The sequence below is a fragment of the Pinus tabuliformis genome, chromosome 2_2 (genome assembly GCF_031772625.1).
Source record: "Pinus tabuliformis cultivar Carrire ecotype Pingquan chromosome 2_2, CPIR1, whole genome shotgun sequence".
NCBI lineage: Eukaryota > Viridiplantae > Streptophyta > Pinopsida > Pinales > Pinaceae > Pinus > Pinus tabuliformis.
In genome coordinates, this window is record NC_142300.1 from 665723687 (window position 1) to 665744076 (window position 20390).

The window sequence follows — 20390 nt, forward strand, 5'->3', positions numbered from 1 at the left end:
AATGATAAACATGATTGTCCTCAAAGGAAAACAAACCACATCCTTTATCTTGATTTTCCCATCTTTGGTTGGTTGGGATCAAGGTATATAGTGTGTACTGATATAGTCTTTGACAGTCTCTCCATCCCTTCCCAAACCACATAACGAGACAAGGGCACCTTTCCTCAATAGACCTGTCAAGAAATAGTTGTCTTCCACCTGTATGCTAAGCATATGTGCTCCAAGCCTAAAAGCGTGTGTCTAAACATACCATGCTCGAACAAAATAATATAATAACTCCAACTATTGCCTCATCCCAAGAAGAAGAAAAAAATCAAAAGCCCACAGTTTCTCAATGCCTAGATGGTGGCTGGATCATTAGTTGCATTCATGTATTATTCTTCGTGTTCACTTTCTCTGCATATCAGATCCATTTTGTTTCGATGGAAACCTAAAACATGACAAGAAGAATCGTTAGAGTGAATCATATGCAAAAAATTGAGATAAATTTGAGTGAAACAAGCAAAACAAATTTTTGAAATGCTTCGAGCACACCCTACTAAAGGGATACATTGTGTTGCAGTGCCCTCCACAGTGAAATTTTTTTCTTGCCCAACGCACCTTTCAACATTGTTGTGGTGAAATGGGGCTAGGGCGAAAAATTAAAACCCTAGGTCACCAAAAATTAGAAAAAATATGCATGAAATGGAAAATCAGAATAGTTGAAAGAAAAAGAAAGGTGAGATTTCCTACCTGGAAGTGACGATACTCGAAATGATCCACCGAATTGGCCACAAACAACTGCAGAAAATGAGGGGGAAAAAGCACTTAGAGCTCACTCACCATGAGGTAAAATGTAAAATGGTAAAAATGGAATTATTTTTTTCCTATTTATGGTCATTTTCATGATTATTTTGTTCATATTTTATTATTTTGACTTAAATATGACCTAATTTTACCATGTATAAGATATTTTTAATTTTTTTGTGATGTTCTGAGTAGGTTAACCACTGTTTAATGTATTTTATGATATTTGAATCAAAACATATCATTTTGACCAAAGAGCATACTTTTATCACTTTTTCAGGCTTTGTAAACTTAGGAAAAATGAACATCCTCGAGTCCTATTTCAGCTCTTTTTCAGACTCCAAAAATATGAAAATATTGTTGAGCACTTGTATTTTCGAACTCATTAAAGTAAATGAAAAGATGTCCAATCAGTATAAGTTTAACCCTTTTCTTGGACTGAGATAGACTATTTACGAAAAATGAATACCTTAGTCGAGCATGGATAAGAGGTTCTCTTGAGTATCATTTTCCACCCTTTCAAACTCAAGGGGCTATTTACAAAAAAGGAACCTTTGGAGTTTTCTTTTTCACCTCTTTTTCAAACTATCTAAACATGAAAAAGGAGTCAAGTTTCACCTTTTATGGACTCGTAAAAACATCAAACATAGATGGACTTGTCGAACATGACAAGACCAAACCACTCCTTCTTAAGGTTCATTAAAAATACTCAAAGGTATTTATCTGAAGGATGAACTTACAATTCAATCATATGTTATCCTCCTAAAGCTTATCAGAAATAAAGAGGTACTAACTAGAAATGGTTGGGGAATTTGAGAAAATAGGGTACTTTATCTATTAATGGTAGCGAGTCGCTCTTGAACATGACACTCTTCCACTTCATCTTCGTGGTTGTTGGATTGGGAAATTTGCTTGTATTTTTGGTTCAGCACACCATATCAAAGCCTCAAATTTCATTTTTGGATCAATTCTACCAACTCCATTCAATGTCGTTAATATGTTCAAGAGAAGTCAATCAGTTGATATCTGTTATGATACTCTTAAGAATTCATTACATGCCTGTCGTTCTTGAATCAATTCCACATTAGCATAATTTTGTCTCAAATCATGATACTCATTTCATGTCATTGATGGGGGATACATCAAGGCCCTCATGTGATGAATTTCTTCGTGTCGACATTAGTTCATTATCTAGGAAGTTGACTTAGAAACTCCCTTTGGTACATTGGAGCTTGCATACATCAATGACAAGTTTCCTCGCCCTCGGAAATAGGTTTTCATCATTGGCCTTTGACCAAAATATTTTATCTGGTGTTCGACTTCAACTCATTCATTCACACCATACAGATTGTACTATAGTACCTTAAGAGCCATTAACATCATCGGTGGTTTCTCTCCTGTTTGTTAATGGCTTACATCATTGGCCGACAATCAGATGGTGTCCACCATGTTCGACTTCAACTCATTTATTTGCATGGTTAGATTCATAAGTTGGATGATCGAGTGAACGAGATAGAAGACCTCGGGTCTAGTTTCATCCATCTGGGATGCTCTTTCAGAATGAATGCAAGATTACGAAGTATGATGGCTATGATCATATAGATAGTCATCTAATCATGAGTCCACAATTTTTCATCATTGGATGAGACTTCTTGATCATTATACATGTAACGTTAGCTTATGTGTTGAGCATGGGTATGCCTCCCTCAACAAAAATATCATGATGAAAATTTATTATAACAGATGATGATCTCGAATACTTTTTCTTGATCTTAAACTTGTCACAAGGTAAAGCACTTCAGTCATCAACTAATTTTTCTAACTTTGCGCTTTAGGGGGAAATCTCCAATAGGCCATTTTGTCGCATGTTGTCAATAGGCCTACAAACCAGATCAATCCACATCCATGAACATTTTTTCATCATCCTTACACAAATCCATAAACATGAACTTTCCAAAAAGTCTGAGTTCCTGGGTATCACCGATCAAAATTAGTGTTTTAAGCCCTAGTGCACCCTATCCCTTTAGCAACTTGCATTCAACACTGGGTTCTCCTTTTGACACGAGCCCTAGTCAACATTAGTTGCTCCTTGATGGGGGTGTGCTGATTCTATAAATTTGGTAAAATTAAAACGATTTATGAAGCTTCCTCTTCCAAAAGCTTCCATGGGTTGTTTTAACCATTTACTATGGATAAGAGGCTTGATTCCTATCTAATCCTACCTTGGATACTTCACCTCGTATCCCTTGAGCTCATCCTCCCATCATAAGTGGATCTCAAGCTCATTATGGTAAATCCTAAACTACAATCCCTCTCCTATAAATTTACTGCTATCCATAACAACAGGGTTGGCTTTTAGAGACTAATCATGCCCTCATGCTGCTACCTTGAACCTAAGAGAATCATCATCTTCATGTATTAGGGTGCTATTAAGGTGTGCTTTATGACAAGGAAGGAAAAGTCAACTTGGGGAGAACTCTACAAGATCAACTATTATTCTTGGTTTTAAAGTCTCTCCTATTTCTATGAACACAAAGAGTATCTTGTTTTCCTATATGAGTTGTGTTACATTCATATATTTCAATCCCTCACTGATTCATTGAATAGAGTAATTGAATTATGCTACATAGATGTTGTGGATCCTTGGCTTTTTTTGATTGCATATGCAGGTTCCAATTATAACATTCAGAGCTACGATTGGAGCTTATAAGCAAGGATGAAAGTAAAGCTTGTGACCATATTAACATTAAAAGAGAAAATGTAATAACATAGTCTAAAAGGAAGAGAAGCCCAAGTAAGAAAGGCTCACAAAATGTTGATATGGAAGTTGAAAATTCTACTATCCCTCAGTCAGTAGCATTACAAATTACTAAAAAATTAGTGAATAGCAAAGGAGTTGGCTTAAGAGGAACCATCCATTTTCAAAGAGCAACCTTTAATGATGCATAATTCCCATTATTATAAGGAAGAGATAAAATTTTAGATAAAATATATCCATATAAGAATAGGAAAATAACTTGAAAATAGGCTTCAGAAGTGGAATTTTAGAAAATTGGACCCTTGGACTGCTTAAATTTCATGTGCCCATTGATGATGTTCTTTCTCACTTTATTTCAAAGAAGGATCTACAAAATATTAGATTAAAAATAAGAATAAATGAACTTAAAGGTGCATTGAGCCCTAAACCTTTGTTTACGAAAACATTATCCATTGTTACTCTAGACCAAGGACATCAACATGGGTAAAAAATACCACCAAATTGCTTAGTGGAGTGAGATTATATGTGTTGGGAAACATCAATAAGTGGCTAAGTACAATACTAGAAGCCTAGGAGGCTAGTTCAAATTTTAGGAACCTTTCACAATGGGTGTCCATTTTAATATAATATTTGCAATAGGATTTGATACATGATGAATATTTTTACTAACATGATTTAAGTACCTATGTTACAGGAGTGTCAAGTTTAAGTGATTTCCATAAAAACCAACAAGTTTACCTTTGAATTGAAAAATAAAATAACTGAAAGCAAGATGGTTGGCAAAGATACAAATGCTAGATATTTAATTTTCAACGGTACAAATATTAATGACAAAGGAAATAAAGCATTCCTTAAGGCACCCAAAATTATTGAAGGGAAAAAATTAATAAGAGAGTCTACACTTATAGCTAACTAGTAACTCGAGATAGAATTGAGTGTAATTAGACCTTCATGGGTCATTGAGTTTGAAAATCTCATTAATTCTCTAGAAGAAAAAATTGAGTGATGGTTGGTTACTTTCATGAATGATGATGAAGGCCACTTAGTATCAATTGAACATTTGTGTGTATATATATATATATATATATATATATATATATATATATATATATATATATATATATATATATATATATATATATCAGAGTTAAGCAAGACATCATGGCTCTTCCAAAAAATAAATACATTAAAAAATGGCTTGAAATGTCGTTAACACAAATCATTAATCTAGAATAACTGTCAAGAAATGGTTGTCCTAGAATAGTTCAAAGTCCCAAATATATATATGTGAAGATCTCAATGCTAAAGTGGAGGAAAGACAAAGACATCGTGAAGTCAAATTTGTATCCCATGTTGTAGTGGAGATACACTCTGAAAAATGTGGAGACTTGGGGGGCTTCCAAGATGAAGCCTTTTAAGGGAATACTTTCTCGTTTAATTTTTATTTTTTTTGCTATATATTGTAAAATAGTTTTGTTATTATTTCAATATGTAATGTAGTGTACCTATCTAGATTATTAGGACTAGAACTAGAAGATCAAGAACATGGATTTTTTAGCTATTATATAATATGTTTTGATACCAAAATATGATCAAACTCTTCATTTTTGTATTACAATGATGTTTGGTTCTATAACATTTCCTAATATAAAATATTACTGTGAGCTAATAATAATAATAATATTATATCTTAGCCTAGTAATAATAAATAATGTATTATAAGGCTATAATAATATTTGATATTGTACTTATTATTAAATCATACCCCATTATAGGAATTGAAAGTTTAAGCATGTGAAATTTTGGCTTTTTTTGCGAGTATTAAAATTATTGGTCAAATCAAAATGTTCATCATTAAATTGCATTTTTTTAATGTTCAAATGAATTTAGCACTCTAGAAAACAAGGCACTTGGATTGTATGGACGCAAAAACCTAAACTATAATTTTCTCAATTTCAAGTTAAATTTTAGGTAAACTTGATAAATAAATCTTCCTAGAAAAAGGCCAAAGAATCTATTGTTTAGACTATGGGTTATAAGAATGTGCTTTATAGCCTCATTTATATAGTCATGATTCATCCATTTGTATAACAAAACAATATATAATAATTAATTTAATATTTTAAATACCTTCATTAATTTTTTTATTGGTTTTTTTATTATTTTCCTATCAAATTAATAAGTTGACTTAAACTCATAACTTTATTAATTAAATTTAAAAATTAAAATTAAAATGATAATAGAACTATTTGTAAAAATGGTATTTAAACTATTTTTAAAAGTGGTATTTAGAGTGTGTAAAAGTGGTATTCAAATGCTATTAAAATCTTATTGGAGATGCTAGTAAAAATGTTTTGTAATATGATCATTTAAATATTTTAAATATATTCCCTTACTTATTTTATTTTTTTTATTTTTATGTGATTGAATATTTAAATATTTTTTAAAATTATTAATAAAAATAATTTAAATATATTAATCAAATTTATTTAATTTATTATTCTATTATTATTAAATTAAAAATAAAAATAATCACTTAAATTTTGGATCGAAAGAATTACTTTAACCATGAATGAATTTAACCATAAATTCATTCAGTGTCAAACCAAAATCCTACATACTAGTAATTTTACCCTTTTAATTAAAGACTTTAATTTTTTTCTCATTTTTAAAAGAAAATAAAATTATTAAACCCCAAATAATTTAATTTCCAATCTTTTAATTTTAATAAATGTGTAGAAATTAAAAGTGATATATCTATATATATATATATATATATATGGAATCAATGTTATCTTTCCCATCTAAATAATTTAAATTCTCATTAGTGACATAATGAATTATAGTGTCTTTATAAATATTATTGTAATGGCTTATTCATATAAATATATGAATCTCGAGTGACTATCTTAGTCTCAGTGATCTCACTCTAACTCTCTTACTAAGAAAAACTAATTTCATTTTTCTGAGAAAAAAATACTAAGCCAAATCATAATAAAATAAAATATTATCCTCTCAACCCGGTTCTATTCTCATTAATGAGACCATTGGCATAAGCAGGTGTGCAAGTTGATAAGACACCAGAGCTATTGTATTAAACAATGTCTTGTAGTATTTACTTTGAGTTGGTTACTTCACAACCACGAGATGATATCATATTATCTTTAACGGCTGAATGAAAATGAGTAGATGAGGAGGGGAAAGCAAGGATTGTCTTAAAAAATATCATTAAAAAGTCAGTGAAGGAAAAAGCAGTAATAATAGTTTTAAGATGGAAGTAAACATGTGTTATACTAAATAATAGACTAGATCATAATATTTGAAGTTACAAAATAGTTGTGTGGATGCATTAAAAAATGTTTTAATAGAGTTATAGATCTAAAGTTAAGAAAGTATTTAGATTAGGAAGATTTTGAACATTTTATTAAAAATATGTTAATAAAATGGTTGACAAGTACTATTTTACAGCATACATTTGAGAGAAATGGAACTAATAAGAATGTGAATTGATTGACTAGGGTATCTCAATTTTATTTTACTTTTGTAGCATAAACATGACGATGGTGGTTTGAGAAGAGGAAATTGTGTTGGGAATCAATGGGTGTCTATTTTCAAATATCAAGAACCAAATGAAGTATAATAATTATAGTGTTGCACTATTCAAAACTCAATAAGCATGTCTTTCAAATTTTATAATTAATCTTGGATTGTTATAAGTTTTCCATTTGAAGAGGAAATATTTTATATTTTATGAATTAATGAGGGGCATATAAGTAATACTTGATCTTTTTCCCAATAGAAATAGCACAATGGAATGAAAACTTGAAAAATATTGTATCCATCGTACAAGAATTTTTAATTCCGAGGACAATGTTATTGGTACTACTCCAATGCATAAATGGATATGTTGATCATGCTTACTCTTGTACTTTTCACGTGACTTCCTTAGTGTCTCACGTACTTGTAGATGGATTTGTGTGAGCTTCTCAACAAGTTTCTCTAGCCTTAAGGCATCTCTTGTGAGATCCTCACTAACTCCTCTTTGTTGTCCATATGCCATATCCAAAGGTGAAGGTGTAAAATGTAATGCCCCTAACTAAACCTATTATAAGTACAACAAAGAGGAGTTAGTGAAGGTGTAAAATGTAATGCCCCTAACTAAACCTATTATAAGTACATTGAAGGTGTAAAATGTAATGCCCCTAACTAAACCTATTATAAGTAAAACAATAATCAACATCTTGTTTTTCTTCCACATTCTTGAGTTTCTTCATTTCTTAAATGAAGATTTTCTTTCGTTGGCCAAGCAATGCTATTTATGCAAATGATTTACCAGATTCTTACTTTCTCTGTCATTTATGTAAATGATTTACCAGATTTTTACTTCTTCTTGGTATATGTATTTATTGATATTTTGTTTCTGACATATGGGTTCCTTTTACATTTCATCATCACATGTTCCTATGTCTACGCCTGTCTTCTAACATCTTAAGAAAATTCCTTCATTCATGCTCTTTCTTTCATTTCCTATTTCACTATTTAGTTGATGTAAATTGATTAGAGCGAGGGCTTCTCTTCTGATAGAGATTAGATTGCTTTGTGATCAGTGTGTGATTTATGATAGTTTCTGAGCAACTCTGACTCCACCACTCTAAAACAGGACACTCCTTTTGTATCAATGGTGTGGGAAGATGCACCTAACAATGGAAACAAACTAACTCTGCCCCTTTCTTTGCAATACTACTAATCAATTCAGCGGTGCCTCCAATATCTCAAATAAGTTCAATATTTTTAAAATGGTAAGGCATATTCAACATTTTATATGCTGAGTCTTATTCTGTGAATGTAGTTTATTCATAATCCATCGACCAATGACATTTTTCAGAGTTTGAGATCCATTTTGTGGGACATACTATGTTTGTATTCTTCTGGGGTCTTAAAAAAAGGTTCACTGGAAATATCAGTCATCGAATCATTTGTAGACAATAAAAATATTTCAGTCTCTCGAATCATTTACCTCACACCCGGTAATGCCTGCGAGGTGGGTGCAATTGTGAGCGCGGGCGGTGTTTCCTCCAGACGCGTTGCAGAGGTCGTGTTTCCTCCAGACGGGTTGCAAAGGTAGATCAGAGCATGTCGAACGGGAGCGAATGTTCGGAAATGAAAATGGGTCTTTTGGCGCGAGCGGAAGTTTGAAAATGGATCCCGATGCACGCTGGGGGCTGGTGGTTCCCGGAAACGGAAAGATGGCTGCCGGATTAAAGATGCATGGAGGATGGATGTGCCCATGAGCATCCTTGACATCCATGGTAGCGTCAGCCTCCATACGAGCATTTAATGCCCTATGGCAGGCTGGTTAGCTCTTTAGGCTGGTTAGGATTTCAGTTTGAATAAATTCAGTTTTCAGCACCAACTTTATGTTAGATCATATTTCAATTTGCAGAAAAGGGTGTATTTTCAGTTCAAAAGTTTTAGTCACAAAGATTATACAACAGAGCATATACATGTGTGGGATTGGCCCAATGGATCAGGCTACCAGTCGATGGTGTTCTTGACATTTCAGAAGGAAATACCATCCCCAATTGGAGCCACTGTTAGGTTCCTATACCAATAGGAGTCATAATTTTGAATGGCTAAGGTTAAGCCTTGTAATATTTACATACCTTTGCTTTCGGCAAATGTTTTCCATATTGAAAAATAAAAAAATGAAAAGAGGGTATGTTCTAAAAGAAAAATCAAAGGACAAAAAGACTAAGAAAAGGTCCAAAAAAGTGAAAAATATGAACCCCAAAAACAAAATACCATGAAAGTGTGCAAGTCAAAATGCCACTACTATTTACTTTTATGCATAATAATGATTGTGTGCAGTTTTTTATTCACGCCAAAATCCATGGTAATCAAACTATTTAATCTTGATTATGCCATGCTTTAAATTTCATATTGATAGTTCAATAATAAAATCTGACCAAACTGTTTAATCTTGGCAGATCATTAGATAGGTAGAGTAAATAAAAGGAGCGCATCAGTTTAATCTGAGCCCTTAGATGATATAAGGTTAGAATTAGATAGTTTCTTGCTTTAAATGAAAATGGATAAGGGTTTGCTAGCTTAAATGCACCCAAATAAAATGAAAGAAAAATGGTAGGATGAGTAGATGGGTAAGTAGAAGAAAGGTTGCAGAAGCATGATGATTGATTAGACAAAAGCACGTTTATCATCTTTCAACATGTATTTCAGATATGAATGAACAATTAAGCATGCATAAGGTTTACAAAGTCAATTAATTAACTTCCCCCATCCATTTCACCCCTTTACTTTACTAATTTCCCATAAATAAATTCTAAGTACTTAAATACTTTAAGTCAAATAGGCTTAGAGCATTTCTCTGACTTTTGGAAGGATTGGACCTTCAGCTTAATGACTTAAGGACAACAAGTACTAGATTCCCCGTCATCAAAAATTTATCTCCCTTCATTCCCCCTCATTTCCCTAGTAAAACCCATTTTCCTAAGGTTAAAACACTATTTGCCTAGGGAAAGTAATCACCCCCATGTAAAACCCATTTTTCCCAAAAACCCACAAAAACACTTTAGCCTAAGTTATAATGCATATATGCGAAAAGCAAACAAATCACAGAAAACACATTATGCTTAGTGCAATTCATTTCCACCATTTTCATATTAAGTTCTAACTTTTATATATTAATTCCCATTAATACCCTTTCCCGTATTTATATATTAAATCCCTTACATTAATATCCCTAGGCCTAGTTTTAACTATAAAACTACGAATTTCACCCAAACCCCAACAAAGTTCATTAACTGATCGATTCACGATTACGTTAAGTAAAACTCCACAAATCACCCTTCTTGCCTAAGTTCGTCACTAACCCATGCTTAATCACCATACCATCGCAATTAACCCATCCCCCCCTCTTTATCCTCCGCGCTCATTTGCAGCATGATCACCATCCGATCTGAAGGCCAATATCCAATGCTCATAAGCCATTTCGGGTGGGATCATTTGCCAAACGATACTCACCCGAAAAATTGGTTTTCTGCCCAACCCTTGATGCTACACCTCATTCAAGGAATGGAATCGAGTGACCCCTCCCAAATACCATCAAGCCCACAAAAGCGGTGCGAAATAAACTGTTTACCGCCATCTCGCTAAATGACAAAATTGTCTACTGTTCACCTTGCGCCAAAATTTAAAAAAAAAAAATCAAACCTGTACCCGTTTAAACACGGGAACCTCAATTTTGCTCGTTTTCGCCTGTGTGTGTAGTAAAACTCTATGTAACCCTTCTACGCCACCTGAAGCCTCTGCTAACCAATTCAAGCATGGTTTACCTCCCAAAAGCACTTTGGACTCACTCCATAGACCTATAAAGCTCGATAAAGCCATTAATGACCCTCCCTGTCAACCCAACGTTTTCCTAACAATTTTTTTTATTTTACAGGCGATCAAAAGACCACAGCCTTGGATAAACAATCTTAATAATAGTCATAAGACCTTTTTACTCCGATATTATTATCAAATCTTTTCAAACAAAGATGGAAAATAAAACATGCAGTTAAAAGATAAGCAGAGGAAACATGAAATTAAATGATTTATTGTTGAAATAGATAGGAAAAACGTAAAATATACAGTGAAGGTAAAAGGACATAGTAAAGAATAGTCAAAGTGTATCAGGGTTAAAGAGTATCAGATTGAAGATAAAGTCAAGTAAAGCAGCTAGCATGAAGACAAACGGCAGGGAAGACAGTTACAAAGCATACAAATTCATGTCAAAGTGAACATAGATGGAAAAACAGAGCGATAAAAGTAAATAGTAAGGGTTAAACAGAGATGAAAACACTTTCACCAGCAATAATGAAGTTTATCCAAAGTAAGAGTGAAAAAAAGTTAAAAGAAATTAAAGGTTAAAAGATGAAATCAGAGCAGAAATGGTACATTCTTTATAAATTTCTTGTTTAAGTCATAGTTTTTCATAAACTAGTTCATCCAATCCAAGATGAATTTTACGAAACTGGAGGTGTTTTGTATTCCTAAAAGGCTAAGCTACAAAAACTTATCTCACTTTTTACACAGGTATTACCAAAAGTGAGATAAGTTCGTGTCTTCACAACCTATTTTTGCAGAGAATATTGTGAACATCGGGAGCTGAATTTTGGGACACGGAGAGAGGTTTATCTCAAAACCATATTTATCTACAATAACCTCTTTCACTTTTGTCATATCTATCCCGGATTGAGATATACAAAGGTATTAATGGGCCCTAATTTTGCAGAATTGTTGGGGCAGAATGCACAAAAAAATGACGCAGTTAGTGAATGGGATGCCTCATCATCAATTAAGAGTTGCTATCAAATTTGAGTTTCTCTTCTTTATCACCCTCAATCCATAAATATAGTTCCAAATAGATTCATTAGTTTTGAGTGTCCTTTATTTAAGTTCTATTAATGTAAAACAGTTTGAGATATTTGTAAAACCAATCTTGATATTTTTTCAAGATATTTCAGTTTAGAATTTGACTAAATACTTCTTCATTTGAAGTATTTTAGGGGGGATTCCTAGACATTTCTATAGACTTTTTCTCTCAAATCAGAGTTCTATTGTATCAATGACTAGATTGGCTTGTTGGATCAAGGAGTAAAGATCAGATATTTTACAGGATTCTTGTGTAAAGTGAAATACAAATAAGTATTCTCTCATGTTTACTGTTGTTTTTTCTTATGTTTCTTCATAATCTTGTTTTTTCTCTAAAATCTAGATGTATAACAAGGAATTATATTTCAAAAATTGCTTGAATGCACTCTGTCTTGACTGTTTTACATTCTGAATGTTTTCTCCTAAACTATCTTATCTAGGGAAATCTTAATTGCTCCTTAGCTTTCGTAGTTTCTCCTTTGGTCTATAGCAAAGGATTCTTAGTTTCCCTTTGTTCATGATCACCCTTTGTTCTTCATTCTGATCCCGGTCCAAGGATTCTTAAGTGCCCTTTCACCTTGGTTAGAATCATTTCACCCATTAGACCTGAAGATTTGCCTTTTGCTTTGCTAGCCTGGCCTGTGAACATTCCCTTTAATGATCTAGTCCAGTTATACTATCCATTCGTTGACTCCATAGCCCAATGGCTTGAAGACCTAGCTCTATCCATCTGCTCTAAGAATTCTATCACCCAACCTTCAATCCAAAAGCATAACCCCATGAACACGAAGTAATAGCCTAAAATCTCATAAAAACAAAGCTAAATTATAAAGAGAGAGCCCTCTGTGGACTTAGGTTGGCTAGAGCCTGAGCCTAAAATATTGGTTTGTGGTTACCCCGGGAGAACTAACATTTTCTTCAGAATTATTTTACAGGTTTAGATCTGATCTATGATGGTGGATAGTGATCAGACACACAAAGGTTAAAATCATCCACCTAGCAACTCCAAATCAATTCTACAATCAAGGCTCCACCAGAGGAATGAACCTAAAAGAAGTATATGAAAAGTTCAGGCTTTTAACTTGGATTGTTATGCAAGATATTATGTTCTTTCTCATCAAGAAATTTCTTCGATGTATATTATTTTTTAGAGAAGATCTTAGATTAATTTTTTATTATTTCCCTTTGAAAAGTGTAGATATAAAGTCTCCTTACACATTTGAACAACGGTCTTCTAACTCTTATGAAGATTATTTTCCAAGTGAGGAGCATCAAACAATCAAGACTAATCATATAATCATTATACATATTCTAATACCTCATAAAGTTCCTGATAGATATAAGTCACTCATCTTACCTTCTACACTCCATGCTTGCCCTAACGATTATTACAAGTATCTCCCTAGGTTCAATGGAGAGAATGATATCACTACTCAAAAACATATTCAAGGTTTTGAGAATTATCTAGAATTCTTTGAAATTGATGAAGATGATGTTATTATCAGGCTTTTTGCTCTTTCTTTGCAAAGTAGAGTAAAGAGTTGGTTCAAAAATTTACCTATTGCAAGCATCTCAACTTTCCAACAGTTTGCCAAAATTTTCCTTGATAGATGGATAATCAAAGTCAATCTTCTTGTAATCATAGAAGAATATAATGAGTTAAAAGGACAGCCAGATGAAACAATACAACAATTTTCAGACAGATTTAATCAAGCCTATTATTCAATGCCATCAAATATAAGACCTCCCCCTGATTCAGCTCTTTTGCATTACCCAAGAGCATTTGATCCAGAGATAGAATTTCAGCTAAGAGAAATAAACCCCTCAACACTGGAACAGATGCAAAACATGGCAGTAGATGTAGAAGTTAATCTTCAAATTAGAAGAGAAAAGTTGAAAGGAGAAGTAGAGGAAAACAACACTGCAGAGGAAAAACTTGACATTTTGATAAAGAAAACAGAGGAAAGGATGCAGAAGATCACGGTGAAAGATGAATTTTTTGCTCAAAATCACCATGATTCCACAACAAGAAGAGATTGAGAATCATGAACAAATTCCTACTAATTCCAACTACCATAGATCAGAATATAGATTCATAAAGCAATATGTGGAGGATAAATCTCCTTACCTAATGTGTATGTTTGATGACATTACTTCTTTTGATGATTTTCCCAAATATGATCAGTGTGAGGATAATTATGTTCTTCAAATCCAAACTAGCTTTATAGAACAATTAGAAGGTAGTTTGGGGAATAAGGAAATTCAGTTTCAACAACTTGAAAACAGTGATCATTTATCCATATCAGCTATGAAATTTAGAAATAATTGACAAATAAAATGATTTATTAATTATTTAGCGAGAATCAAGAATGGTGTGAAATCAAAATAATTATTAAATAGTGATTTAATTATTATTTTAATAATAGAAAGAAGGAAATTAAATAAATAGTGATTATTTCAATATTCCTAAGGGATTTAGTCAAATGTGACAAGGAATAATTATTTAAATAATGATTTAATAATTATTCCTAGAGAAAACTAAATAAATAATCATTTATCTAATTATTCTCATGGGTTTTTTTTATTTAGATTAGAAAATAATTTAATAAAAGTGGTCTACTAAATTATTTTCCAAAATGAAAGTGATTTTACTATGGTAAAATTAAATCTACATAGTGTATTTTGATCCACCTCGTTAGAAATCGTTAGGTAATCATTTTTTGGTGATAGCAACGTGCTTTCCCCCATCTAAGGCTAATGAAACTCCCATGAGTAGTGTTTTACCATTCTTTGCCACAATCAATATCATGATGGCTATGCCCATTTCCAACCTTCCTTTCACTAGGTGCCATCACAGGGACTCTGATGCGAAATTTTACCATCTGTATGCTCTACAGTTGATATTATCCTCTACCACCACTCCCTCCTCCTAGTCCTCCCCTCTGTTGACACATTCTCTAAGGCACTATTTTCTGGGCGCATTGTGGCAGCAGTATTTTGGGTTGACTGGACCCAATTCATTCTTCATGCTCTACGTCTTCCTCGTGTGGATAAAGCATCCCACTCAAGCCATTGTTATTTATCTTTAAATCTATGTTTTTGTTTATGGGTAGGATAGAGACATTTTGTGTCTCCAGCAAAGAGAAACTTTGAGTTGTGCCTTGACTTATCTACCCACCATTCCCCATCATTACATCATGTCTACCCAGTGGAACCACTAGCACCTTAGGGCCTTGAACTTTCACAGACATTGTGAACTGAATGGTTCCTCTGGTTTTCCATCACGATAACATCATCTCCCTTACAATCACCATTGCATTGTAAAAATTGGGGGTCTAGCGAGGCCTCAAAGTGTCTGTTTGTTAGCAGTCTTACCATGGTTTTCATATTTTAATCTAGCAGATTTGGAAATGCCCTTTCCAATGCACCTATAACATAAAATTATCTCCAAATGTTCGGCCTTAGGAGGCTAAAGCTTGACTTTCCTACCATCTCTAGAAATCTATCTAACAACAACATTTTCATGGCTCTTGTGACAAAGTATGTGTCAATCTCTCCATCCACTAGGCCAAATAAACCCTTAGAAACATAGGGGTCAGCAGAGCATCAATGAGAGGATCAGCGTAAATTGGAGAGAGATTTCCAGGGAAGATTTCCACATATCTCCAAGTCAGAGAGAAGGTTGATTTCTTCTGCAGGAGGTTCGTACATTTGGTGCAAGTTCTCTAATTCATAGGTCTAGGTAGTAGATCATTTTTCGAGTTGTCAGGAATCAGTTCTGAAAGCCAAAGCAAATTGACTAGTGTGAATGAAAGATCAGTAAAATATCAGTTTCCAGATAGTGTGCATTTCTCGCAACAATGTTTTTTGTGCCTATTTACTAGAGGAGGCCGATTTTTATTTTGAAAGGGAAATGAAGGGTTTCCAAGTCGATCTACCAGTTGGAGTGGTAGAGAAAAATTTATGGATCTTTGACAATGTTTGGCAGGTAGATTATTGTAGCCTGTAATTCGCTGAGGATACTAAAATACAAAACCCTCATTTGTTGCATAGGTTTTCCCTTTAGGGTTTTTCCAAGGACGTTAGTCCAAAAACATTGGTGTCATTTTTATGTGTGTGCATCTATTTCTCAAATCCTGATTTATTTCTGCATCATATTTATTTTAATTGTGAAGATGAAAATAGTTAGATACTCATTATTTGTCATTAAATTAATTAACAAAAGATAAATAAATTGCATCAATTAGAAGAATAGTTTCCAATTTATTACAATCATTGATTTTTCACAGTGTGTTCATGAGCTACCTCCTCTTGTAACTCTACTTCTTCAAGAACACCTACCACCTTTGGAAACAAATCTATGGGTGGATCGCAATATCCATCTACAATGTAGGGGCCACAAACTCCTCCCTAGAACTCATTCAACACACCTTTCTCGGAAATCCTTACATTTCCTAATTTATCGAAGTTAATGAATGATCCCATCAAGCACAACCCTTCCTACCGAAATTCCTAAATTTGTTGGAAAACCTAGAGAAGATCCCATTGCTGACATAATAACTTATCATCTTTGGTACTCATCCAACTCATTCGTAGATGATAGTATACATCTACGACTTTTCCAAAGGACTCTTATCAATATTGTTGCCATATGGTATATAAACCTTAAAAGTGTTGCTTACTATAACTTCTTATCTTTTGTATAAGAATTTTTCAATCGTTATCAATTTCTTGTTGGGTATGAAACAAGAACAAACATACTTACTAACCTCCATCAAGACACCTCCACTCACATCTCTAATCATATACATGTGCGGAGGTGAAGACAAAGGTTGTTTCTAAATAAGCTCCTTGATGAGATGGTTCATGAAGCTTTCATCAAATATCCATTACCTAGAATCGTTGAAGATGTAGCTAATGTAGGAACCCAAACCAAGGAACAGGTAATGATGCATGCCCACCAACTTGACTTGATTTGTTCTCAAGTAGGCACCCTATATGAAATCACCCCTATTGTCTCTCGATCATCGAATGATGTTTTGAAAACGAAGCTAGGATCCCATGTTGATGGTGTGGTGGGGTCCATATCCTGAAGAAACATAAACCAAATGGCCACTTAGATGGTCCAACTAAACATTTTTTCCATTTCCTTGGCTACTAACCCTACTGCCCAAACTCCTCGTGCTCTTGTTCAAACCTCTAAGTTTAATTTAGTGTAATTCACATCCTTGAAGAATCCTCAACAACCTAGAGGTAGGAATAAGAAAAACAAGATGAATAAAAATTCTACCAATGAACATATGTTATCTCAAACCCAAGATACTTTTGGGGGTGGCGCGAAAGAGAAAATTAAAAATAACATGTTTGCTTACAAGATTTGTGGGGAAGAACATCTCACTCCTGAGTGTCCTTGGATGGATGAGATTCATAGATATTTCTTGCAATGGAACCCTACTTGTCAACCCACTATTTTGACAAATCCTTTTATTGTATAGCAACAACACATGGTTCTAAACCATCCACCTCCTCAGGAAGGGGAAAGTAGGGAAAATACTTCACACATAGCATCATCATCCATGTAGGATATTTTTATGTTCAACCAACTGATCCACGTGATCACGAGAGCACATAATTATGAAAATATTGAGTGGTCCTTCTACTTAAGAACCCATGATACCTACCCAACCCAATGGCCTCCTTCACATTGAAAATCCATCATTTAGTGATATGTTTCATCCTCCCAAAGGCACACTTCAAAATATGATCTATAATCCCAATGCAAGGGCTGCTCACATTTATAGTATTTTTTAGGATCTTCCCCAAACACCTGTTGCCATGTCCACTCAAAGTTTTTCACAAATTCCATGCATAAAACAAAGCACTTCTAACCACCATTGATCAAGTAGATCCATCAAACTCAAATCTCATCACTTTTTACCTCACATCATGGAAACCATGCCTTTAGGAACCATTTCCTTTTAGATAATGGTATGTGTTCAGAAATCACATCCTTAAGACAATCTTCTTTGAAGGGGCATCTACATGCATCATGTCATCGAAGTGTTGAAAATCTCTTGTATCACCTACTTTGTCGCCATCAAAAACTACATTGAAGGCATTTGATGGCCACACCTTGTGAATCAAAGGGGTTTTCCTTCTTTACCTATCGAGCCAAGGGATAAAACAATCTCAATTAAAGTTGAAGTCATCGATGCCCCATCAAGTACAAAGATTGGGTGAAGTTGGTTCTATGTCATGACGACTATTGTTCCATTAGTTTTCATGGTATTTATGTTCTCTCATCATGGTAAGATTGTCACTATTGGCCAACTCACATATTACAAGCCCGAGTTGTACTTTCATGATAGACATTCAATTTCTTTTGTGGGAGGTTCCCCTCACACATTTGAAAATATCAAAGTAGGGATGTTCAAATTCTCTTTGTTAACGGGCACCTTTCCTTTTGCTCCAACATATTCATTGCATTCAACCTCCACTATTAACATGATCTCATCAATCAATAATAAATACCAAGGGCCTCATGATCCTTGGGTGGTGCCTTCTTCATTGGATTTAAACATTTACGTTCATTATTTGCCTTTGAGCACCACCAAACTTACTTATCAAGCTATACAAATAGCTATCAACCTTGAATCATGCTTCCAATAAGATATGGAGCTTGATACATACTCCTTGCCCACATGGACCATTGGTCACCCAAGTTCCATGACTTCTTTAATACTACAATTCCATCTAATGAAGCCATGATGATCTCTATTGACCTTGGGATGAATCACACCATCATTCTTCTTTTCTCCCTTGTTCGAAACATTTGAATGAAAACTTGAAACACCTAGTTTCATCTCAAAATGTTGAATGGTCAAAAGACTCATCGTGATAGGTGATGTGTTCTCTAAAGGGAACTTATAATATTTCTCAAACCATCCCTATCGATATTTTAGTGAAACCTAAGGTCATGGAAAACATCCTAATGGGTGTGAATTGTACTACTAATGGAATCACTACTTACACTACCCTATTCAAATAATTCCATGTCATTTTCGCTTGGTCGTATGAATAAATTCCTGGAATCAATCCCGTGATTGTTGAACATGAAATCATTACATATGAAGGGTCCAAGCCAGTCAAGAAAAGTCTTTCGCTAGTTAACGTTTGTAAAGCGACTACCATTGAGGGAGAAATTGAAATGTTGCTCAAGGCTAAGATTTTATATCCAATTCCCCTGACACGATGGGATACTAACATTGTTCCTATCACCAAGAAATAGGGTATTATTTGTCTTTATCAATTATATGGGCTTGAACAAGGCGTTTCCAAAAGACAACTAGCCAACATCGATCTTCGATCTTATTTTCAATGAATGTGTTGGAAGTGATGTTTTCTCCTGCATGGAGTGATTTTCTAGCTATAATTAGATTCAGATCAAACTGAAATACCAGCACAAGATGAATTTCATTTGCACTGGGGTACTTTTGTAATATGAAATTGTCATGTGGTCTTAAAAATGTTACAGGTGCAAGGAGCTAGGAGCTTGATCTCAAGGGCTTCAACCACCAAGTGCATCAACCATCCACCATCCAATATAAGGTATGTTCACCATCCTCTTTCTTGTATATTTAAATTATGGATTGCATCATGTGTATAAATATGGTTTAGTAGGTCTCTAGCATTGTAGGTCTTGGGCAAGCCCAACGACATTAGTATTTTGTGTCTACAAAGAAAATTCCTAATAAATAGTAGGTAGGTGAGTGAATACGGTTGTGGATAAGGCTAGTCTCCCAAAATAAAATGTTAATTCATATTGGACCTTAGGGATAAGGCAATGCACAATAATGGAGAGGAAATAGCCATGCCATAGCGTAGTCAATGCCCAACCACTGCCACATGCCATTTTAAGTGTCACTTGCTAAGAATAGACTTATTAAAAATAGAAAATGTTGAAGTAGTAGATGATCCCAAATGGTAGGGAATGTCTAGTGATGAATGAAAAGTGGTGATTATGTGCCCCTAATGACATATGGAAGAGGGTCAATTGATGGCCTGAGTGAGGCGCTAATGAACTCCTAATGAACTCCTCTTAGTGTAATATACCCCAACAATGGCACACAATCTTTAATAACTCATCTTCTCCTCAATATTAATGCCACATGATCCCTAACTTAATATCCAATTGATTCATGATCTTTATTTCCCTACACTCTACAACTAAACATGGAGGAGATGTGGTGTATTGAAGCAATAAATCAACAAATAATAATAATAAAACATAATGTCAAGCCAACCCAATTCAATTGGTTATATTGCAGTTTTGTTTTTATTAATAAAATTATAGGCAATTTCTTTGGGAAAAACTCATAATATGCCATATCATATTAAAAAACTAAAATAATTA